Here is a 6,000-nt window from a genome sequence, read left to right on the forward strand (position 1 = left end):
GTTGCTAGGTGTAAGTATGTAGGACTAGTAGCATGCCAAATTTTGTGCTATTGCCATAGAGAATGCATTGGGCGTTTAAGTTAAATAACTCATAAACTACAAAACATAAAAATAAAAAAAAGATCCAGCATGTGTCTCCACAGTAAGCTGAATAATAAAAAGTGTGAATGGAGTTTCTAGGTGAAAGTGACTTTTGACGTGCCTATAAAGCTGCCATTGAGCCCCATGTTAAATGTCTCAAATTTGAAAGCACTATATTTCTAAAACTATGAAACATTTCAAAGATTCCTTTTCAGGCAAACGTGTCCACCGTAAGATGAACCTAAGTAGGCTAGAATGGGGTTGGTAGGTTTAAGTATGTAGGACTAGTAGCATGCCAAAGTTTGTGCTATTGCCATAGAGAATGCATTGTGTTGCGGAGGATGAGAAGAATGCTCTCATCCTCCGCAACACCCATTCTCATGCACCACTATACACGCAAGGATATGGGCTATAGCCCATATCGTACGGCATACTATACTGTAGCACGCCGTTTTTCATCATTTTTGAGGATTTTGAAAAAGTTAAAAAATGAAAAAAACGATGGGTTATAGCCCATCGTTTTTTGAAAAAAATAAATATCCTCGTTTTTCATCATTTTGGACCATGGGCTATAGCCCATATCGTACGGCATACTATAGCACGCCGTTTTTCATCATTTTTGAGGATTAAAAAAGAAAAAAAAAAGATGGGTTATAGCCCATCGTTTTTTGAAAAAAATAAATATCCTCGTTTTTCATCATTTTGGACCATGGGCTATAGCCCATATCGTACGGCATACTATAGCACGCCGTTTTTCATCATTTTTGAGGATTTGAAGAAAAAAATTAAAATTAAAAAACGATGGGTTATAGCCCATCGTTTTTTGATTTTTTTTTAACCTCGTTTTTCATCATTTTGGACCATATCGTACGGCATACTATAGCACGCCGTTTTTCATCATTTTTGCCATTGAGCCCCATTGTAAATTTGAAAGCACTATATTTCTAAAACTATGAAACATTTCAAATATTCCTTTTCAGGCAAACATGTCCACCGTAAGATGAACCTAAGTAGGCTAGAATGGGGTTGCTAGGTGTAAGTATGTAGGACTAGTAGCATGCCAAATTTTGTGCTATTGTCATAGAGAATGCATTGGGCGTTTAAGTTAAATAACTCATAAACTACAAAACATAAAAATAAAAAAAAGTTCCAGCATGTGTCTCCACAGTAAGCTGAATAATAAAAAGTGTGAATGGAGTTTCTAGGTGAAAGTGACTTTTGACGTGCCTATAGAGCTGCCATTGAGCCCCATGTTAAATGTCTCAAATTTGAAAGCACTATATTTCTAAAACTATGAAACATTTCAAATATTCCTTTTCAGGCAAACATGTCCACCGTAAGATGAACCTAAGTAGGCTAGAATGGGGTTGCTAGGTGTAAGTATGTAGGACTAGTAGCATGCCAAATTTTGTGCTATTGTCATAGAGAATGCATTGGGCGTTTAAGTTAAATAACTCATAAACTACAAAACATAAAAATAAAAAAAAGTTCCAGCATGTGTCTCCACAGTAAGCTGAATAATAAAAAGTGTGAATGGAGTTTCTAGGTGAAAGTGACTTTTGACGTGCCTATAGAGCTGCCATTGAGCCCCATGTTAAATGTCTCAAATTTGAAAGCACTATATTTCTAAAACTATGAAACATTTCAAATATTCCTTTTCAGGCAAACATGTCCACCGTAAGATGAACCTAAGTAGGCTAGAATGGGGTTGCTAGGTGTAAGTATGTAGGACTAGTAGCATGCCAAATTTTGTGCTATTGTCATAGAGAATGCATTGGGCGTTTAAGTTAAATAACTCATAAACTACAAAACATAAAAATAAAAAAAAGTTCCAGCATGTGTCTCCACAGTAAGCTGAATAATAAAAAGTGTGAATGGAGTTTCTAGGTGAAAGTGACTTTTGACGTGCCTATAGAGCTGCCATTGAGCCCCATGTTAAATGTCTCAAATTTGAAAGCACTATATTTCTAAAACTATGAAACATTTCAAAGATTCCTTTTCAGGCAAACATGTCCACCGTAAGATGAACCTAAGTAGGCTAGAATGGGGTTGCTAGGTGTAAGTATGTAGGACTAGTAGCATGCCAAATTTTGTGCTATTGCCATAGAGAATGCATTGGGCGTTTAAGTTAAATAACTCATAAACTACAAAACATAAAAATAAAAAAAAGATCCAGCATGTGTCTCCACAGTAAGCTGAATAATAAAAAGTGTGAATGGAGTTTCTAGGTGAAAGTGACTTTTGACGTGCCTATAAAGCTGCCATTGAGCCCCATGTTAAATGTCTCAAATTTGAAAGCACTATATTTCTAAAACTATGAAACATTTCAAAGATTCCTTTTCAGGCAAACATGTCCACCGTAAGATGAACCTAAGTAGGCTAGAATGGGGTTGGTAGGTTTAAGTATGTAGGACTAGTAGCATGCCAAATTTTGTGCTATTGCCATAGAGAATGCATTGGGCGTTTAAGTTAAATAACTCATAAACTACAAAACATGAAAATAAAAAAAAGTTCCAGCATGTGTCTCCACAGTAAGCTGAATAATAAAAAGTGTGAATGGAGTTTCTAGGTGAAAGTGACTTTTGACGTGCCTATAGAGCTGCCATTGAGCCCCATGTTAAATGTCTCAAATTTGAAAGCACTATATTTCTAAAACTATGAAACATTTCAAAGATTCCTTTTCAGGCAAACATGTCCACCGTAAGATGAACCTAAGTAGGCTAGAATGGGGTTGCTAGGTGTAAGTATGTAGGACTAGTAGCATGCCAAAGTTTGTGCTATTGCCATAGAGAATGCATTGTGTTGTGGAGGATGAGAAGAATGCTCTCATCCTCCGCAACACCCATTCTCATGCACCACTATACACGCAAGGATATGGGCTATAGCCCATATCGTACGGCATACTATACTGTAGCACGCCGTTTTTCATCATTTTTGAGGATTTTGAAAAAGTTAAAAAATGAAAAAAACGATGGGTTATAGCCCATTGTTTTTTTTAATTTTTGAAAAAAAAATATCCTCGTTTTTCATCATTTTGGACCATGGGCTATAGCCCATATCGTACGGCATACTATAGCACGCCGTTTTTCATCATTTTTGAGGATTTGAAGAAAAAATTAAAAATTAAAAAACGATGGGTTATAGCCCATCGTTTTTTGAATTTTTGATTTTTTTTTAATCCTCGTTTTTCATCATATTGGACCATGGGCTATAGCCCATATCGTACGGCATACTATAGCACGCCATTTTTCATCATTTTTGAGGATAAAAAAAAAAAAAAAAAAAAAAGATGGGTTATAGCCCATCGTTTTTTGAAAAAAATAAATATCCTCGTTTTTCATCATTTTGGACCATGGGCTATAGCCCATATCGTACGGCATACTATAGCACGCCGTTTTTCATCATTTTTGAGGATAAAAAAAAAAAAAAAAAAAGATGGGTTATAGCCCATCGTTTTTTGAAAGAAATAAATATCCTCGTTTTTCATCATTTTGGACCATGGGCTATAGCCCATATCGTACGGCATACTATAGCACGCCGTTTTTCATCATTTTTGAGGATTAAAAAAAAAAAAAAAAAGATGGGTTATAGCCCATCGTTTTTTGAAAAAAATAAATATCCTCGTTTTTCATCATTTTGGACCATGGGCTATAGCCCATATCGTACGGCATACTATAGCACGCCGTTTTTCATCATTTTTGAGGATTTGAAGAAAAATATTAAAATTAAAAAACGATGGGTTATAGCCCATCGTTTTTTGATTTTTTTTTAACCTCGTTTTTCATCATTTTGGACCATATCGTACGGCATACTATAGCACGCCGTTTTTCATCATTTTTGCCATTGAGCCCCATTGTAAATTTGAAAGCACTATATTTCTAAAACTATGAAACATTTCAAATATTCCTTTTCAGGCAAACATGTCCACCGTAAGATGAACCTAAGTAGGCTAGAATGGGGTTGCTAGGTGTAAGTATGTAGGACTAGTAGCATGCCAAATTTTGTGCTATTGTCATAGAGAATGCATTGGGCGTTTAAGTTAAACTAGAAAGCAGTTCCCTGCAGAAACTGCGTGGGCTCGCCAAAAGACGCAATGTATATAATGTACAGTAGAAAATGTATTAAAGCTAAAAGAAAAGTTTAAAAAAGAATGTATAAAAATTGGTAAAAAGAATAAGCATAAATAACTGCATAAAGCGGAATAAAGTATGTGGAAGTAGTACGATGCCCAAAAAGTGGCAGAATAAAGTAAGTAAAGTATTACTGTCTACTAATTATTTGTAATGTATGAATAATGCTTTACAATGTATTCTTGATGAATTAAGAAAAGGTAAAAAAGAAAAAGAAAAAAAAGAGTAAATCCAATGGAGTATACATATAAAAAAATCTAAAAAATTGAAGTGTTTTCTTTTTAAGTAAAAAAGAAAAAAATATATTTTTAAGTTTTCATTTTTTTCATTTTTTTCATTTTTTTCATTTTTTTTCATTTTTTTCATTTTTTTCATTTTTTTTAATTTTTTTTTTTTTTTTTTTTTTTTTAATTTTTCTTTTTAATTTTTTTTTTCTTTTTTTTTTTTTTAATTTTTTTTTATAAACGTGTGTGTGTGTGTGTGTGCGTGCGTGCGTGCGTGCGTGCGTGCGTGCACTTGCGAGAGCTGTGTAAAGGCCAGCCAATAGGAAGACAGGGTGTGTGTGTGCGTGCGTGCATGCGTGCGTGCGTGCTCTTGCGAGAGCTGTGTAAAGGCCATCCAATTGCACAAATAGCAGACCTACAAGCCCACAAGGTATCGCAGAGCAACTCATTGAGATCTTGTAACTTTAATTTCAGCCCTGTAATTAAGCTCTTATATGTCTCAGCTGTGGAAGTGTAAAAGACAAACAAGTGGCGCGCAACTTGAAGGTCTTGATCTTGAATGGTCTTGAATGGTCTTGAATGGGGGGAAACTATGCCCGAACAAATTGCTCTATCGCAAAAAGTAAAAGTCGAATGCAAATAATTATTTCGCTGTGAGTGGCCTGAGATATTGAGGTACACCATGTGCGATTGTGGTGTTGGTACGATCGAAAATGTGGTTATAAGAGCGAGTTAAGAATTGTCATCGCGATAATTTCCTCGTAAGATTTCTACAATGGATGTCAATGAGCAGATTGACTGTATTTGTGTCACTTAAAAGGCCGTAGTTCACATTCTGTATGTCTCTGTGTTTTGGTGGTCACATTGTGTGAAAGAGGACATGTGTGGCTACAAAATGACCAAAGGACATGCGTGTAAAGTGAATATTTTGGCCGGGACGGCAATTTGTTTGGTAAATTTTCAAGGAAAGATTTTCTGTTCACGCACTCTAGTGAAAGAAGCCCTGCACTCTAACTTGGCACTAATTAGGCGAAACGGCCTGCGATTGAACTGCGATTTCGGAAAAACCGTTTAACGTTTTCGAATACGGTTTGAACCACGAAAAAGTCCAGAGTCGTGTGAGCTTTCTAAAGTTTAAATCACGTTTCTACGACAAAGTATGGCAGAGTAATGAGGCTGCAAAAGTGAGGTTGATTTAGAGATAAATCCCATACATTGTCAATGGGAGGAAAAAACTATAAATAAAGTTAAATATTTTAAAAAGTATAAACTTTTTCAAAACAACTTTTTCACCAATGAAAGTTCAAAGATAGATGAACATTATAAAGTTTGAATGAAGTTTCAAAGTGAAAGTATGACGGAGTAATAAGAGCTCAAAAAAGTTAACTGTGAAAAATGGGACCTTTCTTCCATCGACTCTCATTATAAAGAATGTAAAAAAAAGTTAAAAAGTTAAAAAGTATAAAAAGTATAAAACTTTGTAAAAATTCTAATTGGAGCAATAATAACTGCAAAGAGCTGAACAGTTTGAAGTTTGAACTAAATTTCTAGCATAAAGTATGTGG

The sequence above is a fragment of the Protomyctophum parallelum genome (assembly GCF_964188405.1).
Source record: "Protomyctophum parallelum genome assembly, chromosome: 3".
Classification (NCBI taxonomy): Eukaryota; Metazoa; Chordata; class Actinopteri; order Myctophiformes; family Myctophidae; genus Protomyctophum; species Protomyctophum parallelum.